The sequence below is a fragment of the Gracilinanus agilis genome, chromosome 4 (assembly GCF_016433145.1).
Source record: "Gracilinanus agilis isolate LMUSP501 chromosome 4, AgileGrace, whole genome shotgun sequence".
Lineage (NCBI taxonomy): Eukaryota > Metazoa > Chordata > Mammalia > Didelphimorphia > Didelphidae > Gracilinanus > Gracilinanus agilis.
Genome location: NC_058133.1, coordinates 294,133,005 through 294,147,858, shown reverse-complemented (window position 1 = coordinate 294,147,858; position 14,854 = coordinate 294,133,005).

Below are 14,854 nucleotides of genomic sequence, written 5' to 3'. Positions count from 1 at the left end.
AAACTGGAAAAGGAGGGTATGTCCTTCAATTGGGGAATGGCTGAACAAACTGTGGTATATGCGGGTGATGGAATACTATTGTGCTAAAAGGAATAATAAACTGGAGGAGTTCCGGGCGAACTGGAGAGACCTCCGGGATCTGATGCAGAGCGAAAGGAGCAGAGCCAAAAGAACATTGTACACAGAGACTGATATACTGTGGTAAAATTGAATGTAATGGGCTTCTGTACCAGCAGCAATGCAATGACCCAGGACAATTCTGAGGGATTTATGGTAAAGAATGCTACCCACATTCAGAGGAAGGACTGCAGGAGAGGAAACATATAAGAAAAACAACTGCTTGAACGCATGGGTCGGGGTGGACATGATTGAGGGTGTGGACTCGAAACTACCACACCAATGCAACCACCAACAATTGGGAAATTGGTCTTGATCAAGGACACATGACAAAACCAGTGGAAAAGTGCGTCGGCCATGGGTGGGGGGAGTGCGGGGGGCGAAGGGGAAAATAGGAGCATGAAACATGTAACCATGTTAAAAATGATTATTAATAAATGTTAAAAAAAAAAAAAGTGAAGTGAGCAGAACCAGGGAAATGTTGTACACAATAAGAACAATATGATGGTCAAGTGTGATTAGGACAACTCCAAGAACTCATGACAAAGATGGCAATCCATGAACATAGTGGGAACTGACAGAGTTTGAATGCAGATCAAAGCATATCATTCTTCACTTTATTTCCTCCATGAACTTTTCTCTAGTTAAAATGATATGTCTTGTTTCACAGCATGTTGAACATGGAAATAAATATTATATGATTGAACATGTATAGCCTATATCATATTACCTGCCATCTTGGGAAGGATAGAGAACATGGGATGCAAAGTGTCAGAAAGCATTTTTTAAAAATTGTATCGACATGTATGGGAACAATGAGGTGGCTCAGTGGATAGAGAACCTGGAAATGGGGGTCCTACATTCAAATCTGTTCCCAGACACTTCCTAGCTGTGAGACCCTGGACAAGTAATTTAATCCTCATTGCCTAACCCTTACCACTCTTCTTCCTTAGAACTAATACACAGTATTGATTCTAAGTCAGAGAGTGAGGGTTTTAAAAATTTGTATGAATGTGTTATCTGGGAAAAAAAACCTTTTTTAATTAATTTTTAAAATACCATTGGATTTGGCAATTAAAAGACTTTTGGTATTTTTGAAGAGAGCAATTGCAGTTGGATGAAGAAGATGGAATTGAATTGCAATAGATTTAGAAAGAAGTGAGAGCTGCATGAGAGTGAGAGAACAGCTAAGCAGTGCAGTGGATAGAGCACAGGACCTGGAACCAGGAAGACTCATCATCCTGAATTCAAATCCAGCTTCACACATAAAGTGTGTTACCTTGAGCAATTCATTTAACCTGTTTGCCTCTATAAAATGAACTGAAGAAGGAAATGGTAAACCTCTTCAGTATCCAGAACTCCAGCATCTTTGCCAACAAAATCCAAAATGGGATCATGAAGAATCAGATAAGACTGAAAGGACTGAACAACAACAAAGAGAGCAGACTAAATGGAATGTAGATAGCTTTCTTCTCCCCAAAAGTTTATTTAGAAGAGGGCCCTAGGCTATTGGCTTATAGCTAACAGGGAAAGTAGGATCAAGTAAGGCTTCCTTTCAAAAGATGGAGAGAAATGGGTATTTTTATAAGCACAGGAGTGGTCAGTAGATAGGGAAACACTGAAGATTAATGAAAGAGTAGACATAATGGAGAAGACAATATTTTGGAGAATGTGGGGATTGAGGATGAAGTACATGTAGAGGAGTTTGGCTTGGCAAGGAGAAGGGTCACTTCATTGTGAGACAGGAAGGAAAGAGGAGATAATTACTGCTGACATCTTAATGTTGATAAGAAGCTCTCCTTTGTGCTGTCATAAAGGGAGATAAATATAGGTTTGTAGTTGTCTAAAGAAATTGTTCTTGAGTTCTCTTTTGACCATACTGATCATCTCTTATGTGGTCCACTTCTTTATAGCAAACACTCATCTAAAGATGCAAGAAAAATCAACTTGATTTTATTTGGAGACAAAACCCTTATAAAAGTAGGACAGCAAACAAATAGGGTTTAAATAGAGTAGCACACTACCAAGGATTATTATGCTGGTGACGCAGGGGAGAGTATAATTTCAGCATGTCTCACAATTCGCAACAGTTATATACAGACTATTTAAATTTTGTATAGGTAGATCATTCCTTAAATGGGTCACTGAGTCAGAGGAGGTTCTAACTACTCATGATTATATTTAGTTCAGGAGAGCAATGCCATTACTTCTCATCAGCTAATTGCTGGTGGGCATTTGCCATGTGTCTCTCTCTCTCCTCCAGACAAAGAGCAAAAGTTCCTAGCATTTCCTGTAATGCTATTACCCACTGATGGTACTTTAGTCCCTCATTCCAGCTAGCAAAAAACAATACTTCTCAACAGTCACTTTGGTAATAAGGGACTAAATAAATAAGCATTATTTATGTACATATAAAACCAACGCTGAAAAATATATTTCATGATAATTTTTATATAATTAAATATATTTAATTTTTCATTTGTTCAATTTAAATAAATATTGCGTATTCAGTTTAGTTATATATTTCTTGAATCTCCACATAGATCATCATTCTCTTGCTAAAAATAGAATTATATTGTATATTTAAATTTAGAAAAGTCATATTTTGGAGTATAAATGGAGCCTATATCCAGCCTAAAATGGTACTTAAAAGGGAAATGTTAGAATATCATTTACATATTCTCAGAACTTGTAAGGACCTCAAAGGCAAAGTACAATTAATTCTGAATAGGGCTGCCCTCTTTAACATCCCCGAAAAGTCATCATCTAGAATCTATTTGAAGAATTCAATGATGAATGACTGACTATTAAGGATAGGACATTTCATATTTGGATAGCTCTAATTCTTTTTTTTTTTTTTAAACCCTTAACTTCTGTGTATTGACTTATAGGTGGAATAGTGGTAAAGGTAGGCAATGGGGGTCAAGTGACTTGCCCAGGGTCACACAGCTGGGAAGTGTCTGAGGCTGGATTTGAACCTAGGACCTCCCATCTCTAGGCCTGGCTCTCAATCCACTGAGCTACCCAGCTGCCCTGGATAGCTCTAATTCTTAGGAAAATTTTCCTTACATCATGTAAAAATCTGCCTCCTTGCAACTTTCATCTATTGTTCTTAGTTCTGCCTTCTGAAGCAATGAAACACAAATCTAATCCTTTTTTCCTATCTGACAGACCTTCAAATAGTTGAGTATAGGGCCATGGGGACATAGAATTTATGACTAAGAGATATTACAGAAATCATCTATTTCAACAGCTTTGTGTTACAGATTAAGAAACAACTCTCACGTTACCATTGCCTTCTCTTCTTCAAGATAAACATCCTCAGTTTCTATAATAAATCTTTTATATATGTCTTGGTTGCCCTTATCTGGAAATGGACCAGTTTGTTAATATCATTCCTAAAATGGGGCAGTCAGAACTGAGCATGGTACTGTAAATATGAGTACTCATTCTAGATATATGCCTATATGCAGCTTAAAGTCACATTAATATTTTGGCTGCAATGTCATAATAATCAGCCATGCTGATCAATAAACACTTTCCAATTTATATTACAAAACAGGTACTGTTTGTTCTAAGTGTTGGGAATTCCAGCACCAACGAAATAACCCCTACTTCCTTGAATTTACATTTTGAATTTATGATCAATTTAGCTTCCTAGGTCTTTTTCAAACACTGTATACTAGCCTTTATTTGTCCCTAAAGAAATAGAAAAGTACTTGTACAGTGCAGTACCTTTCCTAAACTCATATGTAGGATCTTATATTTATTGATATTTCACATAATTTTATTGGATTAAACCTCTTCTAGTTTACTGAGATTTCTTTGAATTCTGATTTAGTTACTTAATGTGTTATCTATATTTCCCAACCCTGCAATGTATAAAATTCTGATGAGTATTATACATATGCCTTCATTTAAGTCATGGATGAAAGTATTGTAGCACCAAGGACAGATTCCTGGGACATTTTTAAGTCTAACACTGACCCATTAATCATTATTCTTTTAATTCATTAATATAATCAGTTTCAAATTTGTCAAACAGGTATACATGCAAATATATTCATACAATATATGTACAAAAACCCATGTTTGCATATACATATACTTTGTACATGTGTGTAGATGCGTTATATAAATACTCAGGCCATATTTCTCTAATTTTTATTCTCAAGAAAGGCTTTGTCAAATGCCTTACTGAAATCCAGGCATACTAAATCAATGGCAATCTTTAATCTACCAGTTTGGTTTTGTCATAAAAATAAATAAAATTAGTCTGAAATAAGCAGTTCTTAATGAACCCATATTAGATGGTAGCAATGAACACTTTCTTTTTTTTAATACTCACAAAATTTTAATAATACATGTTTGTTTTCATGAAGTCTTCACTCAGAAGGGTTCAGATATAGTCCTGAGAACATACCATGTCAACCTTCTGAGCAACAACCTAAATATCAAGAGACTCATCACCTGGTTATTAATGGATGATTCTTTAGATATAGCAACCCACAAAACAAAAAAGAAATGTAAAATGGCTTTCAGTACAATGTAGGCTCCTTCCTTTCCTGTCAGGACAAGTGAGAGTGGTAGAAAAAGGGACAGAAAATATTAAGAAGCACACAATCTTTAGACTGTCTTTTATAATGTTTAATGTAAGATTTTTATCAGATACCTAAATTATATTATTGAATCATGTAAACATGGAAAAATATTTTTAGAAATAAAATAAAGATAAAAAACTAAATAATATAATATATTGGGGAATATATTTTCTAAGACAAACATAGGAATTATTTGAACACAATTACAAAACTCTTTTCACACAATGTCAGAACTAAACAATTGGAAAAATGTGAATTGCTCATGGGAAGGCTGAGCTAATGTAATAATAATGACAACTCTATCTTAATGAATTTACTTATTCAATGCCTTAATAAATTTCCAAATGATTATTTTATAGAATTAGAAAAAATAACAAAATTTATCAAGGAAAATAAAAGATGAAGAATATTAAGTTTAATTAATTTTTTAAAAAGTGAAGTAAGGTGGCCTACAAGTATCAGCTTTAGGAAGGGAGAGGAGGCAATTTGGATTATATATTATAAAACTTATATGGACACATGAAAACAACTCCGGGGTACCACCTCACACCTATCAGACTGGCCAATATGACATTAAAGGAAAATGATCAATGTTGGAGGGGATGGATTACTGGTGGAGTTGTGAATTGATACAACCATTCTGGAGGACAATCTAGAATTATTTCCAAAGTGCTATAAAACAATGCATGCCCTTTGATCCAGTAATACAACTACTTGGTCTATAACCCAAAGAGATAAAAAATTATGGGAAAAGACCAACTTGTTAAAAAATATTTATAGCTGTTCTTTTTGTGGTGGCAAAGAATTGGAAATGAAAGGAATGTGTATAAATTTGGGAACGCCTGAACAAATTGTGGTGTATGATGATGATGGAATACTATTTTGCTATAATGAATGATGAACTGGATGATTTCAGAAAGAGCTGGAAAGACCTACACGAACTGCTGCAGAGCAAAATAAGCAGAACCAAGAAAACACAGTACACAGTAACAGCTCTATTGTGGAATGAATAAATGTAATAGGTTTAACTACTATCAGCAATATTGTTATGACAAAGAAAACCATCTACCTCTAGAAGAACTGTTAGAGTAGGAATAGAGATGAAAGCATATGATTTTTCATTTGTTTATTTGGGCATATGTTTTGGGTTTTTGGAAGGCAGCTATGCTCACCACTATACTACCAACGCTTGTTTTGGGTTTTTGGTTAGATGTGGACATAAAATAAAACCTATGTGGAAAAATGTTTTCTAAACAATATATTTTCTAAAAGAAATATACTTAAAATATAATGATTAACAGAACTAAATTGAGAGCATGAAGAATTTATTGTTCCTCAAAAAATATTTTTATTTGAAAATTTTTTATTTAATTAATTGATTTAGAATATTTTCCCATGGTTACATCATTCATGTTCTTTCCATCCTCCTCTCATCCCCCTCCTATAGCTAACAAGCAGTTCCATTGGGTTTAATATTAATATTTGCAGTAGAGTGATCATTTAGAGTCTACATCCCCAATCATATTCTCATTGAACCATGTGATTGAGCAGTTTTGTTTTTTTTTTTCTGTGTTTTTACTCCCACAGTTCTTTCTCTGGATGTGGATGGTGTTCTTTCTCACAAGTCCCTCAGAGTTGTCCTGGATCATTGCATTGCTGCTAGTAAAGAAGTCAATTACATTCGATTGTGCCATAGTGTATATGTCGCTGTGTATAAGGTTCTCCTGGTTCTGCTCCTTTCTCTCTGAATCAATTCCTGGAGGTCATTGCAGTTCACATGGAATTCCTCCAGTTCATTATTTCTTTTAGCACAATAGTATTCCATCACCAACAGATACCACAATTTGTTCAGCCATTCCCCAGTCAAAGAGCATCCCCTCATTTTCCAATTTTTTTGCCACCACAAAGAGCACGGCTATAAATATTCCTCAAAAAAAATTTTAAAAGCAAGAGTGGCAATTTTGATCTTAGACAAACTATAAAAATAGATATAATTAAAAGTAGGGAAATTATTTCATTCTGACACATAACAGATAATTAAATAATATACTATATTTATGAAAAATGTTATTTATAAGCCCTTTGAACTGAGGTAGGACTCTGTTCTCTGCTATTCCTTTTAGTGAGATGGTCTATCCTCCTTGGTTTCAAACTGGGTCATCTGGTTTTCTGCACTGACCTCTAACTCCCAGGGTTAAGGCCCTCTGCCCCTGGATATTGAGCCTTGTGGGCTACATGTGTCTTTGAGTGATCTCTGACTGTGCTCATGTTGAATTTTCTGGTGGACCATCCTACTTATTTCCCATATTCTTCTTCTTTTTTTTTTTTAACCCTTGTACTTCGGTGTATTGTCTCATAGGTGGAAGATTGGTAAGGGTGGGCAATGGGGGTCAAGTGACTTGCCCAGGGTCACACAGCTGGGAAGTGGCTGAGGCCGGGTTTGAACCTAGGACCTCCTGTCTCTAGGCCTGACTCTCACTCCACTGAGCTACCCAGCTGCCCCCATTTTTTTTTAAAGATATAGACGTTTATTAAAATGGACAGTTTTAAGGCTTAAGAGTCATCTTGAAGAAAATAAAAACAATTGACAAAACTTGACATGTGGCAAAAAAATCCAGTGCTAGTTGTGAAGATCCTAATGCGCCTTCCCCCATTCTCCATATTCTTCTGACTGACTTCTGTTGTAGTGCTGGGATGGAAGAAGTCACTTTGTGTAGTTTTGTGTTAAATTTCTTGGCAACATCAATCATTGTGCCTGGCTCTGCCCTCTGGGACCAAATGGAATAAATCTAATTCCTTTTCCACATCACAGTATTTCAAAATACTTGAACACATCTATCATGTTTCTCCAAGTCTTCTTTTCTTCATGCTGAATTTTCCCAGTTTCTTAAATAATGTGATTGACTCATTGCCCTTCACCATCCAAGATGCTCTCTTCTAGACATTTTCCAGATTACAATTTTGTAAAATATCACTAATAACCAGTAACTCAAGAAGTCTAGCACCCTCATACCACTCAAGCAAAAATGTGAGGGTAGAACCAAAAAGGATAATTGCCAAGAAATTTATCACTTCTTGCTACATGACCCTTGGCAAGGCACTTCATTGCATTTGCCTATCCCTTACTCTTCAGATTTGAGTTCTTACTAAAAAGTAAGGTTTTAAAAAATATTTCTGCTTTTTTACTCAAAATCTATATAATTTGTTCCCCTCGTCTCTATCTCCTTTGTATGGTTTTTCCAATAAAGAACTCAAAAAAACACCAAAAACAAACAAACAAACAAACAAAAAACCAGGGTGGCAGGATGGAGATCTAGTGATTAACTGAAAATCAGTCAGAGGGCTTTGGTCTGAACAACTCCCATCATTGCAACAAAAACACATTTCCAAGCAAATGTTCTGATGATACAATGTATAGACGAGAACTAGTTTCCAGGATTTAGTTTAATCTCATGCCTACATTCATTGGTTTATACCTTCAATGATTCTCTTCTACTTACCCTTCTTCCTCTCCCCACCCCTCACCAATGTCTCTGCTGTCACAAAGTCATGGCCTTGATCTGAATTGGTTGGGTTGTAATGAGTAAATCTTTCATCTTGAAGTCCCAAGAAGAAGACTTTTGGCAGTTTTCTCTTTATGGAAATGGGTCTTGCCAAATACACTGGCATTTACTGTGCAATATGTGTCATGTCTTTTTAAAACTGACTTTGGCCTACATAGCTGTTTGTTTATCCTAGGAAGTGTAAGTTACTTCTGTATTTTTAATTCACTTCATTTGATTCAGTTCTCTTGTTTTTAATATCTAATGCAACTGCATATTTATAGGGATAATGAGGTTTCTCCTCATATTAGCTGTAATTAAAATATGTGACCTAACCAGTGAGGGAAAATTAAGATTTTGATGAAAGAAGAAAATTTATTTTGTAGTTTGAATGGAATTTCTTTTTTTATCTCTTCCTGCTGTTTGTTAAGAAGATGTAGAATGGCTGATTTTCTTAATGGGTTTATCATATATCCTGCTATTTGACTGAAGCTACTTATTGTTTCAGTCAATTTGTCCAATGAATATTTAGGATTCTTTATGTAAAACATCATATCTACATCTAGTGTTATTTTTGCCTCTCTGCTTATTCTATAATTTTTTTTCTTATGTGTAGCATTCATTTATTTTTAAAAGTTATTTATTTTACATGCATTTAGATACTGTTCACTCCTGCTTTCCATTGTGGGGAAAAAAAAACACCTTCAAAACAAAACCTCCATAGTAAGCATGAATACTGCAGAAAAACAAATTCCAACATTGGATCCGCCATATATATATATATATTTTTTTTTTCTTTTTGTGCATCATTAATTCATTACCTCTCCGGTAGAAGGTAAATGACCTGGTTAATTTTCAGTCCTCTGGAATTGTGGCTTGCCATTGTATTAAACAGAATTCTTAATTCTTGCAAAGTTGTTTATAATATTGTTGTCCTATACATTTTTCTTTCTGCTTACTTCTCTCTGCATCAGCACAGAATCCCAATTCCCTCTGGAGCCGTACATTTCATAATTTCTTATATAACAGAATAATTCATTATTTTAACATACATACATCCTTTAATGATTTTCTGTTGGGGAATAATTCATAGTCTCATATTTTTGTATCTGATAGTTTATATCTTTGATATGGGATCTTTATCAGAAAAACTTATTCCTGGCATTTCTAGAATGATATCTAATAATAGGAGTGACAAAGCACACCCTTACTTAACCCTTGATCTTACTAGAAAGCCTTTTACAAAGCTGCCCCCTTATATCTATTTTAGAATCAATACTGAGTATCAGCTCCAAGGCTGAAGATCAATAAGGCCTGTGTAATTGGGGTTCAAGTGACTTGCCCAGGGTCCCACAGTTAGGATGTATAATCTTTTAAACATATTTATATAGTCTCCTTTTAGACATTTTATTTAATATTTTTTAATACTGCTCATTAGGAATAATGATCTAGGGGGGAGCTGGATGGCTCAGTGGAATGAGAGCCAGGCCTAGAGATAAGAGATCCTAGGTTCAAATCTGACTCAGAAACTTCCTAGCTGTGTGACCCTGAGCAAGTCACCTAACCCCCCCATTGCCTATCCCTTACCACTCTTCTGCTTTGGAGCCAATATTTAGTGTTGAATCCAAGATGGAAGGTAAGGATTAAAAAAAAAAGAATAATGATCTATTTTTTTTCTTTATGGTTGCTATCCCATACTTTGGGGATCTGAACCATATTCTTCTCATAAAAGGATTTCTTTAAGTTACTTTCTAGTTCTATTTTTGAAAACAATTTCCTATAATGAGAACAGTATAGAACTTAGTTGTTCTTTGAATGTTTGATAGAATGCACCTATATGGAGATGTTTCTCACCTCCACTTTCCATTCCCCTGCTACAGAAATTCATTTAGGACTTATTAAATTTATGTTGCTTAAATTTAAGTTCTTTGTCTTTGTTCTCTATTCTTAACATCTTATTTTATTTTTATGTTAACCTATTTTATTTAAATTTTAAATGTGGTCATGAAATAATTTATATATAAGCATATATGTAATTTTATATAGTACATATGTAATAATTTATAGCAATGTCCTTTCCCCCATCTCTTATATAATGTTATGTGACATTTACTGTGGTTTCTTAGTGTTAAGTTTCTTTGTTCCTATCTGCTTGAAGCAATTTTTTCTCTTACCTGGAAGTTCTAGAAATAGATGATTAAATTTCCATTTATGTTGAATTTGGGTTTCTTTGAGGTATTTACCTATGGATTTTATTAATTGTCCCTGTAGTTCCAATAGCCTTGAGGAATTTCTTTCTTGCCTTATGAAATATGAAATAGAATGCAGAGTCAAGATGGAGAAAAAGTAAGAGAGTTTGGCTCTTTCTCCTCTCTAAAACTTTCTCTGAATAAATCTAGAAAATACTCTAGACCAAATCCTTATAGGAAAATACAAAAAACACAGTAGTGAGTCATTTGTTTAGTACCTCTCAGCATAGGGAGGCAGACAGGGAAGATTGTTGGTATTGGGGAGGAGTTGGGCCAAAAGCATACTATATGTGGAGCACTGTAGCACCCAGGGTGGTCTTAGAAAAGGGGAAGAAGAAATCCCAGGCTCCTTATGGGGTATTCTTAGACCCATAGCTGGAAACTGAAAGGGATAGTGCTAACTAATAACTTTGTCACCCATTATCCAGATCACATATCCAAGGCAAAGAGGGAACATTTTTCAGGGGTATGGCATTCTTCTGGTTAGGGAGGCTTTTTATGGAGAAAGGAGGAAGGTCAGAAGCCAACAGCGTCAGACCTCAAGCTCAGAGCAGGTCTCACTTCCAACATCAAGCCTACCCTATAGAAGAATAACCAGAGGAGGAATCCTAGACCAAAGGGAAGCTCTGTTACTCTGAGTCAAGAAAGTTTTCTAGCAACCAGGTGGTCCAATAACAGTCTAGTTTTGTTCAGATGCCAAACCAAGTCAAAACTCAGAGTAAGAGGCTAACAAAAAGATTTTCCTCTACATCAGATAAACCCTGGGAATACTGAAAGCTTTCAGGTCCCCAGCCTGTCCCTGAGATCCTAGAATAACACAATACTTAACAACCAAAGAAAGCAATAAGATCAGCCAGATCTTCCTTCCAGAAGTGTAGAGCTCTGCCTTAACATGAAGTCACAAGTCAGAAAGAAGACTAGAAGAATGAGAAAACAAAAAAAAGAATTCTACTATAATTAATAATTATGATAGCAGAGATGTTCAAAATACAAACATAGAAGAAGAGGATGACTCCAAAATATCTACAAGTATTGGCTCAGAGAAAAACATAGCTTGAACTCAAACTCAACTAGAATTCCTAGAAGAAATGAAATAAGAGTTTTTTTTTAAGTTTTAAAATGTCTTAACAAATGTATTGAGAACCTTTGAGGAAGAATTTGGTAAATAAATTAATTATATGAAAGAAAGAATTAGGAAGGGAATTAACAACTTGGTACAAAACATTGCCCAAGTCCAAACTTCTTGAAAGTAAGAATGGACCAAATAGAAGACAATAATTTTATGAGCCAATATAAAATATTAAAAGAAAGTCAAAAGAATGAAAATATAGAAGAAAATGTAATGTATGTCAGTGCAAAAAATTAATTGAAAAACAGATCATGGAGAAAAAATTTAAGAATCAATTGAGTGTCTAAATGCCTTGACCAATAGCCTAGACATCATAGCTCAAGAAATCTTAAAGAAAAACCTCTTAGATCTCTTAAAACTATAGGGCAAAGTAGAGGTAGAAAGAATCTACTAGTCACATCCTAAAAGAAATGAATTGAAAAATCCCAGGAAAATTATATTCCAAATTCAAGGCCTCTTGATTGAAGAAAAAATGCTTTAAATAGCCAAAAAGAATTCACATGTGAAGGAGCCATAATCAAGATTACCCACAAGTTAACTGCAACTAATATAAAGGAGCTGAGAATTTGGAATTTGATATTCCAGACGCAAAGGTTATGAGATTACAATCAAAAATAACTTACTCAGCAAAACTGAATATAATGCTATTGGAGGGAAAATAGATCATATTTGAGAAAATAATACCACTGTGCCTCCAGCACTAAGTTCTCTTCCTGTCACATAGTAGATGCCTAAAAAAAATGTTTATTGATTGATTAAAATAGAGAACTTGAAAGAATTTCTGATGTAAAGATCAGGGTTTCAGAGAATTTAAACATTCAAACAAAGAAGTAAAGATTATCTTTAAAAATTTGTTTATACAATCCTTTATGTCTAATTCATATATCCATTTTGAGCCATTAGTATTGTCTGTACAAAAACTTTTTAGTTTAATATAGTCAAAATTATTTATTTTATATTTTGTGATTTTTTGCTAACTCTTCCTTGGTTTTAAAATCTTTCCCTTCCCATAGATCTGACAAGTATACTATTCTGTGCTCACTCAATTTACCTATTGTTTCCTTTTTTATATTCAAGTTATTCACTCATTCTGAGTTTATCTTCGTATAGGGTGTGAGATGTTGATCTAGGTCCAGTCTCTCCCATATTGTTTTGCAATTTTCCCAGCAGTTTTTGTCAAATAGTGGGTTTTTGTCCCAAAACCTGGGTTCTTTGGGTTTACTAAAAACTGTCTTGCTGGGGTCTCTTACTCCTAGTCTATTCCACTGATCTTCCTTTCTGTCTCTTTGCCAGTACCACATTTTTTTGATGACTACTGCTTTATAGTACAGTTTAGGATCTGGTACTGCTAGGCCACCTTCCTTTATATTTTTTTTCATTATTTCCCTTGATATTCTTGGTCTTTTGTACTTCCAAATGGACTTTGTTATAGTTTTTTCTAATTCAGTAAAAAAGTTTTTTGGTAGTTTGATAGATATAGCACTAAATAAGTAAATTAATTTGGGTAGGATGGTCATTTTTATTATGCTAGCTCGTCCTACCCATAAGCACTCAATGTTTTTCCAGTTGTTTAGATCTAGTTTTTTTTAAATAAAACATTAATATTCATTTTTGACCTGTTTACATGCTTCATACCCCTATTTTCCCCTTCATCCCCCACTCTCCCCCCACCCATGGCCTATGCACATTTCCACTGGTTTTATCATGTGTCCTTGTTCAGGACCTATTTCCATATTGTTGTTAGTTGCATTGGTGTGGTCCTTTCGAGTCTACATCCCCAATCATGTCCGCCTCAGCCCATGCATTCAAGCAATTGTTTATCTTCTATGTTTCCTCTCCTGCAGATCTTCCTCTGAATGTGGGTAGTGTTCTTTACCATAAATCCCTCAGAGCTGTCTTGTGTCATTGCATTGCTGCTAGTACAGAAGTCCATTGCATTAGATTTTACCATAGTATATCAGTCTCTGTGTACAGTGTTCTTCTGGCTCTGCTCCTTTCACTCTGCATCAGTTCCTGGAGGTCTTTCCAGTTCACCTGGAACTCCTCCAGTTTATTATTCCTTTTAGCACAGTAGTATTCCATCACCAGCATATACCACAATTTGTTCAGCCATTCCCCAATTGAAGGGCATACCCTCATTTTCCAGTTTTTTGTCACTACAAAAAGCGCAGCTATAAATATTTTCGTACAAGTCTGTTTATCTATGATCTCTTTGGGGTACAAACCCAGCAAAGGTATGGCTGGATCAAAGGGCAGGCATTCTTTTATAGCCCTTTGAGTATAATTCCAAATTGCCAGCCAGAATGGTTGGATCAGTTCACAACTCCACCAGCAATGCATTAATGTCCCAATTTTGCCACATCCCCTCCAACATTCATTACTCTCCCCTGCTATCATTTTAGACAGTCTGCTAGGTGTGAGGTGATACCTCAGAGTTGTTTTGATTTGCATTTCTCTAATTATTAGAGATTTAGAACACTTTCTCATGTGCTTATTGATACTTTTGATTTCTTTACCTGAGAATTGCCTATTCATGTCTCTTGACCTTTTTTCAATTGGGGAGTGGCTTGATTTTTTATACAATTGATTTAACTCCTTGTATATTTGAGTAATTAGACCCCTGTCAGAGTTTTTCATTATAAAGATTTTTTCCCAATTTGTTGTTTCCCTTCTGATTTTGACTACATTGTTTTTGTTTGTTCAAAAGCTTTTTAGCTTGATATAATCAAAACCATTTAATTTACATTTTGTAATTTTCTCTAACTCTTGCTTGGTTTTAAAATCTTTCCTTTCTCAGAGATCTGATACGTATACTATTTTGTGTTCACTTAGCTTATTTATAGTTTCCCTCTTTATATTTGGGTCATTCACCCATTCTGAATTTATCTTGGTGTAGGGTGTGAGATGTTGATCTAAACCTAATCTCTCCCATATTGTTTTCCAAATTTCCCAGCAGTTTTTGTCAAATAGTGGATTCATGTCCCAAAAGTTGGGCTCTTTGGGTTTATCATACACTGTCTTGCTGACATCATTAACCCCAAGTCTATTCCATTGATCCTCCTCTCTATCTCTTAGCCAGTACCATATTGTTTTGATGACTGCTGCTTTATAGTATAGTTTAATATCTGGTACTGCTAGACCCCCTTCCTTCACATTTTTTTTTCATTATTTCCCTTGATATTCTTGATCTTTTGTTATTCCAAATGAAATTTGTTA